Genomic DNA, 22,106 nt, shown 5'->3' with positions numbered 1-22,106 from the left:
GGGCAAGGGGGCACCCTGGGGCCTCTACTGCAAGTCCAGGGAGAGAGGTGGACCCCTGGGTAGTTTGCTGGGGTCAGTGGCCCCTAGGCGGAGGGACAGGGGGCTTCCTGGGGCCTCTACTGCAAGTCCAGGGAGAGAGGTGGACCCCTGGGTAGCTTGCTGGGGTCAGAGGCCTCTAGGTGGAGGGCCAAGGGGCACCCTGGGGCCTATACTGCAAGTCCAGGGAGAGAGGTGGACCCCTGCGTAGCTTGCTGGGGTCTGTGGCCCATAGGTGGAGGGCCAGGGGGTACCCTGGGGCCTATATTGCAAGTCCAGGGAGAGAGGTGGACCCCTGGGTAGCTTCCTAAGGTCAGAGGCCCCTAGGTGGAGGGCCAGGGGGCACCCTGGGGCTTATCCTGCAAGTCCAGGGAGAGAGGTGGACCCATGGGTAGCTTGCTGGGGCACGAGGCCCCTAGGTGGAGGGCCAGGGGGCACCCTGGGGCCTCTACTGCAAGTCCAGTAAGAGAGGTGGACCCCTGGGTAGCTTCCTAAGGTCAGAGGCCCCTAGGTGGAGGGCCAAGGGGGCACCCTGGGGCCTATCATGCAAGTCCAGAGAGAGACGTGGACCCCTGGGTAGCTTGCTGGGGTACGAGTCCCCTAGGTGGAGGGCCAGGGGGCACCCTGGGGCCTCTACTGCAAGTCCAGGGAGAGAGGTGGACCCCTGGGTAGCTTCTTGGGGTCAGAGTCCCCTAGGTGGAGGGTCAGGAGGTACCCTAGGGCCTCTACTGCAAGTCCAGGGAGAGAGGTGGACCCCTGGGTAGCTTGCTGGGGTCAGAGGCATCTAGGTGGAGGGCCAGGGGGCACCCTAGGGTCTACACTGCAAGTCCAGGGAGAGAGGTGGACCCCTGGTAGCTTCCTAAGGTCTGAGGCCCCTAGGTGGAGGGCCAGGGGGCACCCTGGGGCCTATCCTGCAAGTCCAGGGAGAGATGTGGACCCCTGGGTAGCTTGCTGGGGTACGAGGCCCCTAGGTGGAGGGCCAGGGGGCACCTTGGGGCCTCTACTGCAAGTCCAGTGAGAGAGGTGGACCCCTGGGTAGCTTGCTGGGGTCAGAGGCCTCTAGGTGGAGGGACAGGGGTACCCTGGGGCCTATACTGCTAGTCCAGGGAGAGAGGTGGACCCCTGGGTAGCTTGCTGGGGTCTGTAGCCCATAGGTGGAGGGCCAGGGGGTACCCTGGGGCCTATATTGCAAGTCCAGGGAGAGAGGTGGACCCCTGGGTAGCTTCCTAAGGTCTGAGGCCCCTAGGTGGAGGGCCAGGGGGCACCCTGGGGCTTATCCTGCAAGTCCAGGGAGAGAGGTGGACCCATGGGTAGCTTGCTGGGGCACGAGGCCCCTAGGTGGAGGGCCAGGGGGCACCCTGGGGCCTCTACTGCAAGTCCAGGGAGAGAGGTGGACCCCTGGGTAGCTTCTTGGGGTCAGAGTCCCCTAGGTGGAGGGTCAGGAGGTACCCTAGGGCCTCTACTGCAAGTCCAGGGAGAGAGGTGGACCCCTGGGTAGCTTGCTGGGGTCAGAGGCATCTAGGTGGAGGGCCAGGGGGCACCCTAGGGTCTACACTGCAAGTCCAGGGAGAGAGGTGGACCCCTGGGAAGCTTCCTAAGGTCTGAGGCCCCTAGTTGGAGGGCCAGGGGGCACCCTGGGGCCTATCCTGCAAGTCCAGGGAGAGATGTGGACCCCTGGGTAGCTTGCTGGGGTACGAGGCCCCTAGGTGGAGGGCCAGGGGGCACCTTGGGGCCTCTACTGCAAGTCCAGTGAGAGAGGAGGACCCCTGGGTAGCTTGCTGGGGTCAGAGGCAACTAGGTGGAGGGACAGGGGTACCCTGGGGCCTAGACTGCAAGTCCAGGGAGAGAGGTGGACCCCTGGGTAGCTTCCTGAGGTCAAAGGCCCCTAGGTGGAGGGCCAGGGGGCACCCTGGGGCCTATCCTGCAAGTCCAAGGAGAGAGGTGGACCGCTGGGTTGCTTGCTGGAGTACGAGGCCCCTAGTTGGAGGGCCAGGGGGCACCTTGGGGCCTCTACTGCAAGCCCAGGGAGAGAGGTGGACCCCTGGTTAGCTTGCTGGGGTCAGAAGCCCCTTGGTCTATGGCCAGGGGGCACCCTGGGGCCTATCCTGCAAGTCCAGGGAGAGAGGTGGACCCCTGGGTAGCTAGCTGGGGTAAGAGGCCCCTAAGTGGAGGGCCAGGGGGCACCCTGGGGCCTCTACTGCAAGTCCAGGGAGAGAGGTGGACCCCTGGGTAGCTTGCTGGGGTCAGAGGCCCCTAGGTGGAGGGCCAGGGGGCACCCTGGGGCCTCTACTGCAAGTCCAGGGAGAGAGGTGGACCCCTGGGTAGCTTGCTGGGGTCGGAAGCCCCTTGGTCTATGGCCAGGGGGCACCCTGGGGCCTATACTGCAAGTCCAGGGAGAGAGGTGGACCCATGGGTAGCTTACTGGGGTAAGAGGCCCCTAGGTGGAGGGCCAGGGGCTTCCTGGGGCCTCTACTGCAAGTCTAGGCAGAAAGGTGGACCCATGGGTAGCTTGCTGGGGTCAGAGGCCTCTAGGTGGAGGTCAAGGGGGCACCCTGGGGCCTCTACTGCAAGTCCAGTGAGAGAGGAGGACCCCTGGGTAGCTTGCTGGGGTCAGAGGCAACTAGGTGGAGGGACAGGGGTACCCTGGGGCCTAGACTGCAAGTCCAGGGAGAGAGGTGGACCCCTGGGTAGCTTCCTGAGGTCAAAGGCCCCTAGGTGGAGGGCCAGGGGGCACCCTGGGGCCTCTACTGCAAGTCCAGGGAAAGAGGTGGACCCCTGGGTAGCTTGCTGGGGTCAGAGGCCTTTAGGTGTAGGGCCAAGGGGCACCCTGGGGCCTCTACTGCAAATCCAGGGAGAGAGGTGGACCCCTGGGTAGCTTGCTGCGGTCTGAACCCTATAGGTGGAGGGCCAGGGGGTACCCTGGGGCCTATACTTCAAGTCCAGGGAGAGAGGGGGACCCTTGGGTAGCTTCCTAAGGTTAGAGGCCCCTAGGTGGAGGGCCAGCGGGCACCCTGGGGACTATCGTGCAAGTCCAGGGAGAGAGGTGGACCCCTGGGTAGCTTGCTGGGGTACAAGGCCTCTAGGTGGAGGGCCAGGGGGCACCCTGGGGCCTAACTTGCAAGTCCAGGGAGTAAGGTGGACCCCTGAGTAGCTTGCTGGGGTACGAGGCCCCTAGGTGGAGGGCCAGGGGGCACCCTGGGGCCTCTACTGCAAGTCCAGGGAGAGAGGTGGACCCCTGGGTAGCTTGCTGGGGTCTGAAGCCCATAGGTGGAGGGCCAGGGGGCACCCTGGGGCCTCTACTGCAAGTCTAGGGAGAGAGGTGGACCCATGGGTAGCTAGCTGGGGTAAAAGGCCCCTGAGTGGAGGGCCAGGGGGCACCCTGGGGCCTCTACTGCAAGTCCAGGGAGAGAGGTGGACCCATGGGTAGTTTGCTGGGGTCAGAGGCCCCTAGGCGGAGGGACAGGGGGCTTCCTGGGGCCTCTACTGCAAGTCCAGGGAGAAAGGTGGACCCCTGGGTAGCTTGCTAGGGTCAGAGGCCCCTAGGTGGAGGTCAAGGGGGCACCCTGGGGCCTTTACTGCAATCCCAGGGAGAGTTGTGGACCCTTGTGTAGCTTGCTGGGGTCAGAGGCTCCTTGGTGGAGGGTCAGGGGGCACCCTGGGGCCTATTCTGCAAGTCCAGGGAGAGAGGTGGACCTCTGGGTAGCTTGATGGGGTCAGAGGCCCCTAGGTGGAGGGCCAGGGGGCACCCTGGGGCCTATCCTGCAAGTCCAGGGAGAGAGGTGGACCCCTGGGTAGCTTGCTGGGGTCAGAGGCCCCTAGGTGGAGGGACAGGGGGCACCCTGGGGCCTCTACTGCAAGTCCAGGGAAAGAGATGGACCCCTGGGTAGCTTGCTGGGGTCAGAGGCCTCTAGGTAGAGGGCCAGGGGGCACCCTGGGGCCTCTACTGCAAGACTAGGGAGAGAGGTGGACCCATGGGTAGCTAGCTGGGGTAAGAGGCCCCTAAGTGGAGGGCCAGGGGGCACCCTGGGGCCTCTACTGCAAGTCCAGGGAGAGAGGTGGACCCCTGGGTAGCTTGCTGGGGTCTGAAGCCCATAGGTGGAGGGCCAGGGGGTACCCTGGGGCCTATACTTCAAGTCCAGGGAGAGAGGTGGACCCTTGGGTAGCTTCCTAAGGTTAGAGGCCCCTAGGTGGAGGGCCAGAGGGCACCCTGGGGACTATCGTGCAAGTCCAGGGAGAGAAGTGGACCCCTGGGTAGCTTGCTGGGGTACAAGGCCTCTAGGTGGAGGGCCAGGGGGCACCCTGGGGCCTATCCTGCAAGTCCAGGGAGAGAAGTGGACCCCTGGGTAGCTTGCTGGGGTACGAGGCCCATAGGTGGAGGGCCAGGGGGCACCCTGGGGCCTCTACTGCAAGTTCAGGGAGAGAGGTGGACCCCTGGGTAGCTTGCTGGGGTCAGAGGCCCCTAGGTGGAGGGCCAGGGGGCACCCTGGGGCCTCTACTGCAAGTCCAGGGAAAGAGATGGACCCCTGGGTAGCTTGCTGGGGTAGGAGGCCCCTAGGTGGAGGGCCAGGGGGCACTCTGGGGCCTCTACTGCAAGTCCAGGGAGAGAGGTGGACCCCTGGGTAGCTTGCTGGGGTCAGAGGCCCCTAGGTGGAGGGCCAGGGGGCACCCTGGGGCCTCTACTGCAAGTCCAGGGAAAGAGGTGGACCCCTAGGTAGCTTGCTGGGGTCAGAGGCCTCTAGGTGGAGGGCCAGGGGGCACCCTGGGGCCTCTACTGCAAGTCCAGGGAGAGAGGTGGACCCCTGGGTAGCTTGCTAGGGTCTGAAGCCCATAGGTGGAGGGCCAGGGGGTACCCCTGGGCCTATACTTCAAGTCCAGGGAGAGAGGTGGACCCTTGGGTAGCTTCCTAAGGTTAGAGGCCCCTAGGTGGAGGCCCAGAGGGCACCCTGGGGACTATCGTGCAAGTCCAGGGAGAGAGGTGGACCCCTGGGTAGCTTGCTGGGGTAAAAGGCCTCTAGGTGGAGGGCCAGGGGGCACCCTGGGGCCTCTACTGCAAGGCCAGGGAGAGAGGTGGACCCCTTGGTAGCTTGCTTGGGTCAGAGACCCCTAGGTGGAGGGCCAGGGGGCACCTTGGGGCCTCTACTTCAAGTCCAGGGAGAGAGGTGGACCCTTGGGTAGCTTCCTAAGGTTAGAGGCCCTTAGGTGGAGGGCCAGAGGGCTCCCAGGGGACTATCATGCAAGTCCAGGGAGAGAGGTGGACCCCTGGGTAGCTTGCTGGGGTACAAGGCCTCAAGGTGGAGGGCCAGGGGCACCCTGGGGCCTCTACTGCAAGGCCAGGGAGAGAGGTGGACCCCTGGGTAGCTTGCTGGGGTCAGAGGCCTCTAGGTGGAGGGCCAGGGGGCACCCTGGGGACTCTACTGCAAGTCCAGGGAGAGAGGTGGACCCCTGGGTAGCTTGCTGGGGTCTGAAGCCCATAGATGGAGGGCCAGGGGGTACCCTGGGGCCTATACTTCAAGTCCAGGGAGAGAGGTGGACCCTTGGGTAGCTTCCTAAGGTTAGAGGCCCCTAGGTGGAGGGCCAGGGGGCACCCTGGGGCCTATCCTGCAAGTCCAGGGAGAGAGGTGGACCTCTGGGTAGCTTGCTGGGGTACGAGGCCCCTAGGTGGAGGGCCAGGGGGCACCCTGGGGCCTCTACTGCAAGTCCAGGGAGAGAGGTGGACCCCTGGGTAGCTTGCTGGGGTCAGAGGCCCCTAGGTGGAGGGCCAGGGGGCACCCTGGGGCCTCTACTGCAAGTCCAGGGAAAGAGGTGGACCCCTGGGTAGCTTGCTGGGGTCAGAGGCCTTTAGGTGTAGGGCCAGGGGGCACCCTGAGGCCTCTACTGCAAATCCAGGGAGAGAGGTGGACCCCTGGGTAGCTTGCTGGGGTCTGAAGCCTATAGGTGGAGGGCCAGGGGGTACCCTGGGGCCTATACTTCAAGTCCAGGGAGAGAGGTGGACCCTTGGGTAGCTTCCTAAGGTTAGAGGCCCCTAGGTGGAGGGCCAGCGGGCACCCTGGGGACTATCGTGCAAGTCCAGGGAGAGAGGTGGACCCCTGGGTAGCTTGCTGGGGTACAAGGCCTCTAGGTGGAGGGCCAGGGGGCACCCTGGTCCTAACTTGCAAGTCCAATGAGTAAGGTGGACCGCTGAGTAGCTTGCTGGGGTACGAGGCCCCTAGGTGGAGGGCCAGGGGGCACCCTGGGGCCTCTACTGCAAGTCCAGGGAGAGAGGTGGACCCCTGGGTAGCTTGCTGGGGTCTGAAGCCCATAGGTGGAGGGCCAGGGGGCACCCTGGGGCCTCTACTGCAAGTCTAGGGAGAGAGGTGGACCCATGGGTAGCTAACTGGGGTAAGAGGCCCCTGAGTGGAGGGCCAGGGGGCACCCTGGGGCCTCTACTGCAAGTCCAGGGAGAGAGGTGGACCCATGGGTAGTTTGCTGGGGTCAGAGGCCTCTAGGCGGAGGGACAGGGGGCTTCCTGGGGCCTCTACTGCAAGTCCAGGGAGAAAGGTGGACCCCTGGGTAGCTTGCTAGGGTCAGAGGCCCCTAGGTGGAGGTCAAGGGGGCACCCTGGGGCCTTTACTGCAATCCCAGGGAGAGTTGTGGACCCTTGTGTAGCTTGCTGGGGTCAGAGGCCCCTTGGTGGAGGGTCAGGGGGCACCCTGGGGCCTATTCTGCAAGTCCAGGGAGAGAGGTGGACCTCTGGGTAGCTTGCTGGGGTCAGAGACCCCTAGGTGGAGGGCCAGGGGGCACCCTGGGGCCTATCCTGCAAGTCCAGGGAGAGAGGTGGACCCCTGGGTAGCTTGCTGGGGTACGAGGCCCATAGGTGGAGGGCCAGGGGGCACCCTGGGGCCTCTACTGCAAGTCCAGGGAGAGAGGTGGACCCCTGGGTAGCTTGCTGGGGTCAGAGGCCCCTAGGTGGAGGGCCAGGGGGCACCCTGGGGCCTCTACTGCAAGTCCAGGGAAAGAGATGGACCCCTGGGTAGCTTGCTGGGGTCAGAGGCCTCTAGGTAGAGGGCCAGGGGGCACCCTGGGGCCTCTACTGCAAGTCTAGGGAGAGAGGTGGACCCATGGGTAGCTAGCTGGGGTAAGAGGCCCCTAAGTGGAGGGCCAGGGGGCACCCTGGGGCCTCTACTGCAAGTCCAGGGAGAGAGGTGGACCCCTGGGTAGCTTGCTGGGGTCTGAAGCCCATAGGTGGAGGGCCAGGGGGTACCCTGGGGCCTATACTTCAAGTCCAGGGAGAGAGGTGGACCCTTGGGTAGCTTCCTAAGGTTAGAGGCCACTAGGTGGAGGGCCAGGGGGCACCCTGGGGCCTATCTTGCAAGTCCAGGGAGTAAGGTGGACCCCTGAGTAGCTTGCTGGGGTACGAGGCCCCTAGGTGGAGGGCCAGGGGGCAGCCCGGGGCCTCTACTGCAAGTCCAGGGAGAGAGGTGGACCCATGGGTAGCTAGCAGGGGTAACAGGCCCCTAAGTGGAGGGCCAGGGGGCACCCTGGGGCCTCTACTGCAATCCCAGGGAGAGTTGTGGACCCTTGTGTAGCTTGCTGGGGTCAGAGGCCCCTTGGTGGAGGGTCAGGGGGCACCCTAGGGCCTATTCTGCAACTCCAGGGAGAGAGGTGGACCTCTGGGTAGCTTGCTGGGGTCAGAGGCCCCTAGGTGGAGGGCCAGGGGGCACCCTGGGGCCTATCCTAAAAGTCCAGGGAGAGAGGTGGACCCCTGGGTAGCTTGCTGGGGTACGAGGCCCCTAGGTGGAGGGCCAGGGGGCACTCTGGGGCCTCTACTGCAAGTCCAGGGAGAGAGGTGGACCCCTGGGTAGCTTGCTGGGGTCAGAGGCCCCTAGGTGGAGGGCCAGGGGGCACCCTGGGGCCTCTACTGCAAGTCCAAGGAAAGAGGTGGACCCCTAGGTAGCTTGCTGGGGTCAGAGGCCGCTAGGTGGAGGGCCAGGGGGCACCCTGGGGCCTCTACTGCAAGTCCAGGGAGAGAGGTGGACCCCTGGGTAGCTTGCTGGGGTCTGAAGCCCATAGGTGGAGGGCCAGGGGGTACCCCTGGGCCTATACTTCAAGTCCAGGGAGAGAGGTGGACCCTTGGGTAGCTTCCTAAGGTTAGAGGCCCCTAGGTGGAGGCCCAGAGGGCACCCTGGGGACTATCGTGCAAGTCCAGGGAGAGAGGTGGACCCCTGGGTAGCTTGCTGGGGTACAAGGCCTCTAGGTGGAGGGCCAGGGGGCACCCTGGGGCCTCTACTGCAAGGCCAGGGAGAGAGGTGGACCCCTTGGTAGCTTGCTTGGGTCAGAGACCCCTAGGTGGAGGGCCAGGGGGCACTTTGGGGCCTCTACTTCAAGTCCAGGGAGAGAGGTGGACCCTTGGATAGCTTCCTAAGGTTAGAGGCCCTTAGGTGGAGGGCCAGAGGGCACCCAGGGGACTATCGTGTAAGTCCAGGGAGAGAGGTGGACCCCTGGGTAGCTTGCTGGGGTACAAGGCCTCTAGGTGGAGGGCCAGGGGCACCCTGGGGCCTCTACTGCAAGGCCAGGGAGAGAGGTGGACCCCTGGGTAGCTTCCTAAGGTCAGAGGCCCCTAGGTGGAGGGCCAGGGGGCACCCTGGGGCCTATCCTGCAAGTCCAGGGAGAGAGGTGGACCCCTGGGTAGCTTGCTGGGGTACGAGTATCCTAGCTGGAGGGCCAGGGGGCACCCTGGGGCCTCTACTGCAAGCCCAGGGAGAGAGGTGGACCCCTGGGTAGCTTCCTGGGGTCAGAGTCCCCTAGGTGGAGGGTCAGGAGGTACCCTAGGGCCTCTACTGCAAGTCCAGGGAGAGAGGTGGACCCCTTGGTAGCTTGCTGGGGTCAGAGGCAACTAGGTGGAGGGCCAGGGGGCACCCTAGGGTCTACACTGCAAGTCCAGGGAGAGAGGTGGACCCCTGGGTAGCTTCCTAAGGTCAGAGGCCCCTAGGTGGAGGGCCAGGGGGCACCCTGGGGCCTCTACTGCAAGTCCAGGGAGAGAGGTGGACCCCTGGGTAGCTTGCTGGGGTCTGAAGCCCATAGCTGGAGGGCCAGGGGGCACCCTGGGGCCTCTACTGCAAGTCTAGGGAGAGAGGTGGACCCATGGGTAGCTAGCTGGGGTAAGAGGCCCCTAAGTGGAGGGCCAGGGGGCACCCTGGTGCCTCTACTGCAAGTCCAGGGAGAGAGGTGGACCCCCGGGTAGTTTGCTGGGGTCAGAGGCCCCTAGGTGGAGGGACAGGGGGCTTCCTGGGGCCTCTACTGCAAATCCAGGGAGAAAGGTGGACCCCTGGGTGGCTTGCTAGAGTCAGAGGCCCCTAGGTGGAGGTCAAGGGGGCACCCTGGGGCCTTTACTGCAATCCCAGGGAGAGTTGTGGACCCCTGTGTAGCTTGCTGGGGTCAGAGGCCCCTTGGTGGAGGGTCAGGGGGCACCCTGGGGCCTATTCTGCAAGTCCAGGGAGAGAGGTGGACCTCTGGGTAGCTTGCTGGGGTCAGAGGCCCCTAGGTGGAGGGCCAGGGGGCACCCTGGGGCCTATCCTAAAAGTCCAGGGAGAGAGGTGGACCCCTGGGTAGCTTGCTGGGGTACGAGGCCCCTAGGTGGAGGGCCAGGGGGCACCCTGGGGCCTCTACTGCAAGTCCAGGGAGAGAGGTGGACCCCTGGGTAGCTTGCTGGGGTCAGAGGCCCCTAGGTGAAGGGCCAGGGGGCACCCTGGGGCCTCTACTGCAAGTCCAGGGAAAGAGGTGGACCCCTAGGTAGCTTGCTGGGGTCAGAGGCCTCTAGGTGGAGGGTCAGGAGGTACCCTAGGGCCTCTACTGCAAGTCCATGGAGAGAGGTGGACCCCTGGGTAGCTTGCTGGGGTCAGAGGCAACTAGTTGGAGGGCCAGGGGGCACCCTAGGGTCTACACTGCAAGTCCAGGGAGAGAGGTGGACCCCTGGGTAGCTTCCTAAGGTCAGAGGCCCCTAGGTGGAGGGCCAGGGGGCACCCTGGGGCCTCTACTGCAAGTCCAGGGAGAGAGGTGGACCCCTGGGTTGCTTGCTGGGGTCTGAAGCCCATAGGTGGAGGGCCAGGGGGCACCCTGGGGCCTCTACTGCAAGTCTAGGGAGAGAGGTGGACCCATGGGTAGCTAGCTGGGGTAAGAGGCCCCTAAGTGGAGGGCCAGGGGGCACCCTGGGGCCTCTACTGCAAGTCCAGGGAGAGAGATGGACCCCTGGGTAGTTTGCTGGGGTCAGAGGCCCCTAGGCGGAGGGACAGGGGGCTTCCTGGGGCCTCTACTGCAAGTCCAGGGAGAGTTGTGGACCCTTGTGTAGCTTGCTGGGGTCAGAGGCCCCTTGGTGGAGGGTCAGGGGGCACCCTGGGGCCTATTTTGCAAGTCCAGGGAGAGAGGTGGACCTCTGAGTAGCTTGCTGGGGTCAGATGCCCCTAGGTGGAGGGCCAGGGGGCACCCTGGGGCCTATCCTTCAAGTCCAGGGAGAGAGGTGGACCCCTGGGTAGCTTGCTGGGGTACGAGGCCCCTAGGTGGAGGGCCAGGGGGCACCCTGGGGCCTCTATTGCAAGTCCAGGGAGAGAGGTGGACCCCTGGGTTGCTTGCTGGGGTCTGAAGCCCATAGGTGGAGGGCCAGGGGGTACCCTGGGGCCTATACTTCAAGTCCAGGGAGAGAGGTGGACCCTTGGGTAGCTTCCTAAGGTTAGAGGCCCCTAGGTGGAGGGCCAGAGGGCACCCTGGGGACTATCGTGCAAGTCCAGGGAAAGAGGTGGACCCCTGGGTAGCTTGCTGGGGTACAAGGCCTCTAGGTGGAGGGCCAGGGGGCACCCTGGGGCCTCTACTGCAAGGCCAGTTAGAGAGGTGGACCCCTTGGTAGCTTGCTGGGGTCAGAGGCCTCTAGGTGGAGGGCCAGGGGGCACCCTGGGGCCTCTATTGCAAGTCCAGGGAGAGAGGTGGACCCCTGGGTTGCTTGCTGGGGTCTGAAGCCCATAGGTGGAGGGCCAGGGGGCACCCTGGGGCCTCTACTGCAAGTCTAGGGAGAGAGGTGGACCCATGGGTAGCTAGCTGGGGTAAGAGGCCCCTAAGTGGAGGGCCAGGGGGCACCCTGGGGCCTCTACTGCAAGTCCAGGGAGAGAGGTGGACCCCTGGGTAGTTTGCTGGGGTCAGAGGCCCCTAGGCGGAGGGACAGGGGGCTTCCTGGGGCCTCTACTGCAAGTCCAGGGAGAGTTGTGGACCCTTGTGTAGCTTGCTGGGGTCAGAGGCCCCTTGGTGGAGGGTCAGGGGGCACCCTGGGGCCTATTCTGCAAGTCCAGGGAGAGAGGTGGACCTCTGGGTAGCTTGCTGGGGTCAGAGGCCCCTAGGTGGAGGGCCAGGGGGCACCCTGGGGCCTATCCTGCAAGTCCAGGGAGAGAGGTGGACCCCTGGGTAGCTTGCTGGGGTACGAGGCCCCTAGGTGGAGGGCCAGGGGGCACCCTGGGGCCCCTACTGCAAGTCCAGGGAGAGAGGTGGACCCCTGGGTAGCTTGCTGGGGTCGGAAGCCCCTTGGTCTATGGCCAGGGGGCACCCTGGGGCCTATACTGCTAGGGAGAGAGGTGGACCCCTGGGTAGCTTGCTGGGGTCAGAGGCCTTTAGGTGTAGGGCCAGGGGGCACCCTGGGGCCTCTACTGCAAATCCAGGGAGAGAGGTGGACCCCTGGGTAGCTTGCTGGGGTCTGAAGCTTATAGGTGGAGGGCCAGGGGGTACCCTGGGGCCTATACTTCAAGTCCAGGGAGAGAGGTGGACCCTTGGGTAGCTTCCTAAGGTTAGAGGCCCCTAGGTGGAGGGCCAGCGGGCACCCTGGGGACTATCGTGCAAGTCCAGGGAGAGAGGTGGACCCCTGGGTAGCTTGCTGGGGTACAAGGCCTCTAGGTGGAGGGCCAGGGGGCACCCTGGGGCCTAACTTGCAAGTCCAGGGAGTAAGGTGGACCCCTGAGTAGCTTGCTGGGGTACGAGGCCCCTAGGTGGAGGGCCAGGGGGCACCCTGGGGCCTCTACTGCAAGTCCAGGGAGAGAGGTGGACCCCTGGGTAGCTTGCTGGGGTCTGAAGCCCTCAGGTGGAGGGCCAGGGGGCACCCTGGGGCCTCTACTGCAAGTCTAGGGAGAGAGGTGGACCCATGGGTAGCTAGCTGGGGTAAAAGGCCCCTGAGTGGAGGGCCAGGGGGCACCCTGGGGCCTCTACTGCAAGTCCAGGGAGAGAGGTGGACCCATGGGTAGTTTGCTGGGGTCAGAGGCCCCTAGGCGGAGGGACAGGGGGCTTCCTGGGGCCTCTACTGCAAGTCCAGGGAGAAAGGTGGACCCCTGGGTAGCTTGCTAGGGTCAGAGGCCCCTAGGTGGAGGTCAAGGGGGCACCCTGGGGCCTTTACTGCAATCCCAGGGAGAGTTGTGGACCCTTGTGTAGCTAGCTGGGGTAAGAGGCCCCTAAGTGGAGGGCCAGGGGGCACCCTGGGGCCTCTACTGCAAGTCCAGGGAGAGAGGTGGACCCCTGGGTAGCTTGCTGGGGTCTGAAGCCCATAGGTGGAGGGCCAGGGGGTACCCTGGGGCCTATACTTCAAGTCCAGGGAGAGAGGTGGACCCTTGGGTAGCTTCCTAAGGTTAGAGGCCACTAGGTGGAGGGCCAGAGGGCACCCTGGGGACTATCGTGCAAGTCCAGGGAGAGAGGTGGACCCCTGGGTAGCTTGCTGGGGTACAAGGCCTCTAGGTGGAGGGCCAGGGGGCACCCTGGGGCCTATCCTGCAAGTCCAGGGAGAGAGGTGGACCCCTGGGTAGCTTGCTGGGGTACGAGGCCCATAGGTGGAGGGCCAGGGGGCACCCTGGGGCCTCTACTGCAAGTCCAGGGAGAGAGGTGGACCCCTGGGTAGCTTGCTGGGGTCAGAGGCCCCTAGGTGGAGGGCCAGGGGGCACCCTGGGGCCTCTACTGCAAGTCCAGGGAAAGAGATGGACCCCTGGGTAGCTTGCTGGGGTAGGAGGCCCCTAGGTGGAGGGCCAGGGGGCACTCTGGGGCCTCTACTGCAAGTCCAGGGAGAGAGGTGGACCCCTGGGTAGCTTGCTGGGCTCAGAGGCCCCTAGGTGGTGGGCCAGGGGGCACCCTGGGGCCTCTACTGCAAGTCCAGGGAAAGAGGTGGACACCTAGGTAGCTTGCTGGGGTCAGAGGCCTCTAGGTGGAGGGCCAGGGGGCACCCTGGGGCCTCTACTGCAAGTCCAGGGAGAGAGGTGGACCCCTGCGTAGCTTGCTTGGGTCAGAGACCCCTAGGTGGAGGGCCAGGGGGCACCTTGGGGCCTCTACTTCAAGTCCAGGGAGAGAGGTGGACCCTTGGGTAGCTTCCTAAGGTTAGAGGCCCTTAGGTGGAGGGCCAGAGGGCTCCCAGGGGACTATCGTGCAAGTCCAGGGAGAGAGGTGGACCCCTGGGTAGCTTGCTGGGGTACAAGGCCTCTAGGTGGAGGGCCAGGGGCACCCTGGGGCCTCTACTGCAAGGCCAGGGAGAGAGGTGGACCCCTGGGTAGCTTGCTGGGGTCAGAGGCCTCTAGGTGGAGGGCCAGGGGGCACCCTGGGGACTCTACTGCAAGTCCAGGGAGAGAGGTGGACCCCTGGGTAGCTTGCTGGGGTCTGAAGCCCATAGGTGGAGGGCCAGGGGGTACCCCTGGGCCTATACTTCAAGTCCAGGGAGAGAGGTGGACCCTTGGGTAGCTTCCTAAGGTTAGAGGCCCCTAGGTGGAGGCCCAGAGGGCACCCTGGGGACTATCGTGCAAGTCCAGGTAGAGAGGTGGACCCCTGGGTAGCTTGCTGGGGTACAAGGCCTCTAGGTGGAGGGCCAGGGGGCACCCTGGGGCCTCTACTGCAAGGCCAGGGAGAGAGGTGGACCCCTTGGTAGCTTGCTTGGGTCAGAGACCCCTAGGTGGAGGGCCAGGGGGCACCTTGGGGCCTCTACTTCAAGTCCAGGGAGAGAGGTGGACCCTTGGGTAGCTTCCTAAGGTTAGAGGCCTTTAGGTGGAGGGCCAGAGGGCACCCAGGGGACTATCATGTAAGTCCAGGGAGAGAGGTGGACCCCTGGGTAGCTTGCTGGGGTACAAGGCCTCTAGGTGGAGGGCCAGGGGCACCCTGGGGCCTCTACTGCAAGGCCAGGGAGAGAGGTGGACCCCTGGGTAGCTTGCTGGGGTCAGAGGCCTCTAGGTGGAGGGCCAAGGGGCACCCTGGGGCCTATTCTGCAAGTCCAGGGAGAGAGGTGGACCCCTGGGTAGCTTGCTGGGGTCTGTAGCCCATAGGTGGAGGGCCAGGGGGTACCCTGGGGCCTATACTGCAAGTCCAGGGAGAGAGGTGGACCCCTGGGTAGCTTCCTAAGGTCAGAGGCCCCTAGGTGGAGGGCCAGGGGGCACCCTGGGGCCTATCCTGCAAGTCCAGGGAGAGAGGTGGACCCTTGGGTAGCTTGCTGGGGCACGAGGCCCCTAGGTGGAGGGCCAGGGGGCACCCTGGGGCCTCTACTGCAAGTCCAGGGAGAGAGGTGGACCCCTGGGTAGCTTCCTAAGGTCAGAGGCCCCTAGGTGGAGGGCCAGGGGGCACCCTGGGGCCTATCCTGCAAGTCCAGGGAGAGAGGTGGACCCCTGGGTAGCTTGCTGGGGTACGAGTATCCTAGCTGGAGGGCCAGGGGGCACCCTGGGGCCTCTACTGCAAGCCCAGGGAGAGAGGTGGACCCCTGGGTAGCTTCCTGGGGTCAGAGTCCCCTAGGTGGAGGGTCAGGAGGTACCCTAGGGCCTCTACTGCAAGTCCGGGGAGAGAGGTGGACCCCTTGGTAGCTTGCTGGGGTCAGAGGCAACTAGGTGGAGGGCCAGGGGGCACCCTAGGGTCTACACTGCAAGTCCAGGGAGAGAGGTGGACCCCTGGGTAGCTTCCTAAGGTCAGAGGCCCCTAGGTGGAGGGCCAGGGGGCACCCTGGGGCCTCTACTGCAAGTCCAGGGAGAGAGGTGGACCCCTGGGTAGCTTGCTGGGGTCTGAAGCCCATAGATGGAGGGCCAGGGGGCACCCTGGGGCCTCTACTGCAAGTCTAGGGAGAGAGGTGGACCCATGGGTAGCTAGCTGGGGTAAGAGGCCCCTAAGTGGAGGGCCAGGGGGCACCCTGGTGCCTCTACTGCAAGTCCAGGGAGAGAGGTGGACCCCTGGGTAGTTTGCTGGGGTCAGAGGCCCCTAGGTGGAGGGACAGGGGGCTTCCTGGGGCCTCTACTGCAAATCCAGGGAGAAAGGTGGACCCCTGGGTAGCTTGCTAGTGTCAGAGGCCCCTAGGTGGAGGTCAAGGGGGCACCCTGGGGCCTTTACTGCAATCCCAGGGAGAGTTGTGGACCCTTGTGTAGCTTGCTGGGGTCAGAGGCCCCTTGGTGGAGGGTCAGGGGGCACCCTGGGGCCTATTCTGCAAGTCCAGGGAGAGAGGTGGACCTCTGGGTAGCTTGCTGGGGTCAGAGGCCCCTAGGTGGAGGGCCAGGGGGCACCCTGGGGCCTATCCTAAAAGTCCAGGGAGAGAGGTGGACCCCTGGGTAGCTTGCTGGGGTACGAGGCCCCTAGGTGGAGGGCCAGGGGGCACCCTGGGTTCTCTACTGCAAGTCCAGGGAGAGAGGTGGACCCCTGGGTAGCTTGCTGGGGTCAGAGGCCCCTAGGTGGAGGGCCAGGGGGCACCCTGGGGCCTCTACTGCAAGTCCAGGGAAAGAGGTGGACCCCTAGGTAGCTTGCTGGGGTCAGAGGTTTCTAGGTGGAGGGTCAGGAGGTACCCTAGGGCCTCTACTGCAAGTCCATGGAGAGAGGTGGACCCCTGGGTAGCTTGCTGGGGTCAGAGGCAACTAGTTGGAGGGCCAGGGGGCACCCTAGGGTCTACACTGCAAGTCCAGGGAGAGAGGTGGACCCCTCGGTAGCTTCCTAAGGTCAGAGGTCCCTAGGTGGAGGGCCAGGGGGCACCCTGGGGCCTCTACTGCAAGTCCAGGGAGAGAGGTGGACCCCTGGGTTGCTTGCTGGGGTCTGAAGCCCATAGGTGGAGGGCCAGGGGGCACCCTGGGGCCTCTACTGCAAGTCTAGGGAGAGAGGTGGACCCATGGGTAGCTAGCTGGGGTAAGAGGCCCCTAAGTGGAGGGCCAGGGGGCACCCTGGGGCCACTACTGCAAGTCCAGGGAGAGAGATGGACCCCTGGGTAGTTTGCTGGGGTCAGAGGCCCCTAGGCGGAGGGACAGGGGGCTTCCTGGGGCCTCTACTGCAAGTCCAGGGAGAGTTGTGGACCCTTGTGTAGCTTGCTGGGGTCAGAGGCCCCTTGGTGGAGGGTCAGGGGGCACCCTGGGGCCTATTTTGCAAGTCCAGGGAGAGAGGTGGACCTCTGAGTAGCTTGCTGGGGTCAGAGGCCCCTAGGTGGAGGGCCAGGGGGCACCCTGGGGCCTATCCTTCAAGTCCAGGGAGAGAGGTGGACCCCTGGGTAGCTTGCTGGGGTACGAGGCCCCTAGGTGGAGGGCCAGGGGGCACCCTGGGGCCTCTACTGCAAGTCCAGGGAGAGAGGTGGACCCCTGGGTAGCTTGCTGGGGTCAGAGGCCCATAGGTGGAGGGCCAGGGGGCACCCTGGGGCCTCTACTGCATGTCCAGGGAAAGAGGTGAACCCCTGGGTAGCTTGCTGGGGTCAGAGGCCTCTAGGTGGAGGGCCAGGGGGCACCCTGGGGCCTCTATTGCAAGTCCAGGGAGAGAGGTGGACCCCTGGGTTGCTTGCTGGGGTCTGAAGCCCATAGGTGGAGGGCCAGAGGGTACCCTGGGGCCTATACTTCAAGTCCAGGGAGAGAGGTGGACCCTTGGGTAGCTTCCTAAGGTTAGAGGCCCCTAGGTGGAGGGCCAGAGGGCACCCTGGGGACTATCGTGCAAGTCCAGGGAAAGAGGTGGACCCCTGGGTAGCTTGCTGGGGTACAAGGCCTCTAGGTGGAGGGCCAGGGGGCACCCTGGGGCCTCTACTGCAAGGCCAGTTAGAGAGGTGGACCCCTTGGTAGCTTGCTGGGGTCAGAGGCCTCTAGGTGGAGGGCCAGGGGGCACCCTGGGGCCTCTATTGCAAGTCCAGGGAGAGAGGTGGACCCCTGGGTTGCTTGCTGGGGTCTGAAGCCCATAGGTGGAGGGCCAGGGGGCACCCTGGGGCCTCTACTGCAAGTCTAGGGAGAGAGGTGGACCCATGGGTAGCTAGCTGGGGTAAGAGGCCCCTAAGTGGAGGGCCAGGGGGCACCCTGGGGCCTCTAATGCAAGTCCAGGGAGAGAGGTGGACCCCTGGGTAGTTTGCTGGGGTCAGAGGCCCCTAGGTGGAGGGACAGGGGGCTTCCTGGGGCCTCTACTGCAAGTCCAGGGAGAGTTGTGGACCCTTGTGTAGCTTGCTGGGGTCAGAGGCCCCTTGGTGGAGGGTCAGGGGGCACCCTGGGGCCTATTCTGCAAGTCCAGGGAGAGAGGTGGACCTCTGGGTAGCTTGCTGGGGTCAGAGGCCCCTAGGTGGAGGGCCAGGGGGCACCCTGGGGCCTATCCTGCAAGTCCAGGGAGAGAGGTGGACCCCTGGGTAGCTTGCTGGGGTACGAGGCCCCTAGGTGGAGGGCCAGGGGGCACCCTGGGGCCTCTACTGCAAGTCCAGGGAGAGAGGTGGACCCCTGGGTAGCTTGCTGGGGTCGGAAGCCCCTTGGTCTATGGCCAGGGGGCACCCTGGGGCCTATACTGCTAGGGAGAGAGGTGGACCCCTGGGTAGCTTGCTGGGGTCAGAGGCCTTTAGGTGTAGGGCCAGGGGGCACCCTGGGGCCTCTACTGCAAATCCAGGGAGAGAGGTGGACCCCTGGGTAGCTTGCTGGGGTCTGAAGCTTATAGGTGGAGGGCCAGGGGGTACCCTGGGGCCTATACTTCAAGTCCAGGGAGAGAGGTGGACCCTTGGGTAGCTTCCTAAGGTTAGAGGCCCCTAGGTGGAGGGCCGGCGGGCACCCTGGGGACTATCGTGCAAGTCCAGGGAGAGAGGTGGACCCCTGGGTAGCTTGCTGGGGTACAAGGCCTCTAGGTGGAGGGCCAGGGGGCACCCTGGGGCCTAACTTGCAAGTCCAGGGAGTAAGGTGGACCCCTGAGTAGCTTGCTGGGGTACGAGGCCCCTAGGTGGATGGCCAGGGGGCACCCTGGGGCCTCTACTGCAAGTCCAGGGAGAGAGGTGGACCCCTGGGTAGCTTGCTGGGGTCTGAAGCCCTCAGGTGGAGGGCCAGGGCGCACCCTGGGGCCTCTACTGCAAGTCTAGGGAGAGAGGTGGACCCATGGGTAGCTAGCTGGGGTAAAAGGCCCCTGAGTGGAGGGCCAGGGGGCACCCTGGGGCCTCTACTGCAAGTCCAGGGAGAGAGGTGGACCCATGGGTAGTTTGCTGGGGTCAGAGGCCCCTAGGCGGAGGGACAGGGGGCTTCCTGGGGCCTCTACTGCAAGTCCAGGGAGAAAGGTGGACCCCTGGGTAGCTTGCTAGGGTCAGAGGCCCCTAGGTGGAGGTCAAGGGGGCACCCTGGGGCCTTTACTGCAATCCCAGGGAGAGTTGTGGACCCTTGTGTAGCTAGCTGGGGTAAGAGGCCCCTAAGTGGAGGGCCAGGGGGCACCCTGGGGCCTCTACTGCAAGTCCAGGGAGAGAGGTGGACCCCTGGGTAGCTTGCTGGGGTCAGAAGCCCATAGGTGGAGGGCCAGGGGGTACCCTGGGGCCTATACTTCAAGTCCAGGGAGAGAGGTGGACCCTTGGGTAGCTTCCTAAGGTTAGAGGCCACTAGGTGGAGGGCCAGAGGGCACCCTGGGGACTATCGTGCAAGTCCAGGGAGAGAGGTGGACCCCTGGGTAGCTTGCTGGGGTACAAGGCCTCTAGGTGGAGGGCCAGGGGGCACCCTGGGGCCTATCCTGCAAGTCCAGGGAGAGAGGTGGACCCCTGGGTAGCTTGCTGGGGTACGAGGCCCATAGGTGGAGGGCCAGGGGGCACCCTGGGGCCTCAACTGCAAGTCCAGGGAGAGAGGTGGACCCCTGGGTAGCTTGCTGGGGTCAGAGGCCCCTAGGTGGAGGGCCAGGGGGCACCCTGGGGCCTCTACTGCAAGTCCAGGGAAAGAGATGGACCCCTGGGTAGCTTGCTGGGGTAGGAGGCCCCTAGGTGGAGGGCCAGGGGGCACTCTGGGGCCTCTACTGCAAGTCCAGGGAGAGAGGTGGACCCCTGGGTAGCTTGCTGGGGTCAGAGGCCCCTAGGTGGTGGGCCAGGGGGCACCCTGGGGCCTCTACTGCAAGTCCAGGGAAAGAGGTGGACACCTAGGTAGCTTGCTGGGGTCAGAGGCCTCTAGGTGGAGGGCCAGGGGGCACCCTGGGGCCTCTACTGCAAGTCCAGGGAGAGAGGTGGACCCCTGGGTAGCTTGCTGGGGTCTGAAGCCCATAGGTGGAGGGCCAGGGGGTACCCCTGGGCCTATACTTCAAGTCCAGGGAGAGAGGTGGACCCTTGGGTAGCTTCCTAAGGTTAGAGGCCCCTAGGTGGAGGCCCAGAGGGCACCCTGGGGACTATCGTGCAAGTCCAGGGAGAGAGGTGGACCCCTGGGTAGCTTGCTGGGGTAAAAGGCCTCTAGGTGGAGGGCCAGGGGGCACCCTGGGGCCTCTACTGCAAGGCCAGGGAGAGAGGTGGACCCCTTGGTAGCTTGCTTGGGTCAGAGACCCCTAGGTGGAGGGCCAGGGGGCACCTTGGGGCCTCTACTTCAAGTCCAGGGAGAGAGGTGGACCCTTGGGTAGCTTCCTAAGGTTAGAGGCCCTTAGGTGGAGGGCCAGAGGGCTCCCAGGGGACTATCGTGCAAGTCCAGGGAGAGAGGTGGACCCCTGGGTAGCTTGCTGGGGTACAAGGCCTCTAGGTGGAGGGCCAGGGGCACCCTGGGGCCTCTACTGCAAGGCCAGGGAGAGAGGTGGACCCCTGGGTAGCTTGCTGGGGTCAGAGGCCTCTAGGTGGAGGGCCAGGGGGCACCCTGGGGACTCTACTGCAAGTCCAGGGAGAGAGGTGGACCCCTGGGTAGCTTGCTGGGGTCTGAAGCCCATAGGTGGAGGGCCAGGGGGTACCCTGGGGCCTATACTTCAAGTCCAGGGAGAGAGGTGGACCCTTGGGTAGCTTCCTAAGGTTAGAGGCCCCTAGGTGGAGGGCCAGGGGGCACCCTGGGGCCTATCCTGCAAGTCCAGGGAGAGAGGTGGACCCCTGGGAAGCTTGCTGGGGTACGAGGCCCCTAGGTGGAGGGCCAGGGGGCACCCTGGGGCCTCTACTGCAAGTCCAGGGAGAGAGGTGGACCCCTGGGTAGCTTGCTGGGGTCAGAGGCCCCTAGGTGGAGGGCCAGGGGGCACCCTGGGGCCTCTACTGCAAGTCCAGGGAAAGAGGTGGACCCCTGGGTAGCTTGCTGGGGTCAGAGGCCTTTAGGTGTAGGGCCAGGGGGCACCCTGGGGCCTCTACTGCAAATCCAGGGAGAGAGGTGGACCCCTGGGTAGCTTGCTGGGGTCTGAAGCCTATAGGTGGAGGGCCAGGGGGTACCCTGGGGCCTATACTTCAAGTCCAGGGAGAGAGGTGGACCCTTGGGTAGCTTCCTAAGGTTAGAGGCCCCTAGGTGGAGGGCCAGCGGGCACCCTGGGGACTATCGTGCAAGTCCAGGGAGAGAGGTGGACCCCTGGGTAGCTTGCTGGGGTACAAGGCCTCTAGGTGGAAGGCCAGGGGTTACCCTGGGGCCTAACTTGCAAGTCCAATGAGTAAGGTGGACCGCTGAGTAGCTTGCTGGGGTACGAGGCCCCTAGGTGGAGGGCCAGGGGGCACCCTGGGGCCTCTACTGCAAGTCCAGGGAGAGAGGTGGACCCCTGGGTAGCTTCCTAAGGTCAGAGGCCCCTAGGTGGAGGGCCAGGGGGCACCCTGGGGCCTATCCTGCAAGTCCAGGGAGAGAGGTGGACCCATGGGTAGTTTGCTGGGGTCTGAAGCCCATAGGTGGAGGGCCAGGGGGCACCCTGGGGCCTCTACTGCAAGTCTAGGGAGAGAGGTGGACCCATGGGTAGCTAACTGGGGTAAGAGGCCCCTGAGTGGAGGGCCAGGGGGCACCCTGGGGCTTCTACTGCAAGTCCAGGGAGTAAGGTGGACCCCTGAGTAGCTTGCTGGGGTACGAGGCCCCTAGGTGGAGGGCCAGGGGGCACCCCGGGGCCTCTACTGCAAAGCCAGGTTGAGAGGTGGACCCATGGGTAGCTAGCAGGGGTAAGAGGCCCCTAAGTGGAGGGCCAGGGGGCACCCTGGGGCCTCTACTGCAATCCCAGGGAGAGTTGTGGACCCTTGTGTAGTTTGCTGGGGTCAGAGGCCCCTTGGTGGAGGGTCAGGGGGCACCCTAGGGCCTATTCTGCAACTCCAGGGAGAGAGGTGGACCTCTGGGTAGCTTGCTGGGGTCAGAGGCCCCTAGGTGGAGGGCCAAGGGGCACCCTGGGGCCTATCCTAAAAGTCCAGGGAGAGAGGTGGACCCCTAGGTAGCTTGCTGGGGTACGAGGCCCCTAGGTGGAGGGCCAGGGGGCACCCTGGGGCCTCTACTGCAAGTCCAGGGAGAGAGGTGGACCCCTGGGTAGCTTGCTAGGGTCAGAGGCCCCTAGGTGGAGGGCCAGGGGGCACCCTGGGGCCTCTACTGCAAGTCCAGGGAAAGACGTGGACCCCTAGGTAGCTTGCTGGGGTCAGAGGCCTCTAGGTGGAGGGCCAGGGGGCACCCTGGTGCCTCTACTGCAAGTCCAGGGAGAGAGGTGGACCCCTGGGTAGCTTGCTGGGGTCTGAAGCCCATAGGTGGAGGGCCAGGGGGAACCCCGGGGCCTATACTCCAAGTCCAGGGAGAGAGGTGGACCCTTGGGTAGCTTCCTAAGGTTAGAGGCCCCTAGGTGGAGGGCCAGAGGGCACCCTGGGGACTATCGTGCAAGTCCAGGGAGAGAGGTGGACCCCTGGGTAGCTTGCTGGGGTACAAGGCCTCTAGGTGGAGGGCCAGGGGGCACCCTGGGGCCTCTACTGCAAGGCCAGGGAGAGA

Source organism: Danio rerio, chromosome 5 (assembly GCF_052040795.2).
Source record: "Danio rerio strain M-AB ecotype USA chromosome 5, GRCz13ab, whole genome shotgun sequence".
NCBI classification, from domain to species: Eukaryota; Metazoa; Chordata; class Actinopteri; order Cypriniformes; family Danionidae; genus Danio; species Danio rerio.
Note: the sequence above shows the minus strand (reverse complement) of the source record.